Genomic DNA, 306 nt, shown 5'->3' on the forward strand with positions numbered 1-306 from the left:
AAACAAAAAAACACTTAAATTAAAAGGCAAAAGCATACGTAAATGATGGCTAGTAAAAAAAAAAGTCCCAAGTTATTACTTTTGTGCTTATTTTAGAAAAAAAAGGAAATAAAAGACAATATGAGTGAGTTGGAGTTAACAAAAAATAAACTTTTCATGTAAATAAATTTCTCGAACATATTTTTTTTTAGATATAATTTAGATTTTGCTTGATAGGAGAAGATTTTACTATGATGATCATATCTGAAAGGGTAATGCAAAAGCAGTCAATTAAAGCTAGTCTTTAAGCAAAATTTTCACACCCCG

Source organism: Penaeus monodon, chromosome 22 (genome assembly GCF_015228065.2).
Source record: "Penaeus monodon isolate SGIC_2016 chromosome 22, NSTDA_Pmon_1, whole genome shotgun sequence".
NCBI classification, from domain to species: domain Eukaryota; kingdom Metazoa; phylum Arthropoda; class Malacostraca; order Decapoda; family Penaeidae; genus Penaeus; species Penaeus monodon.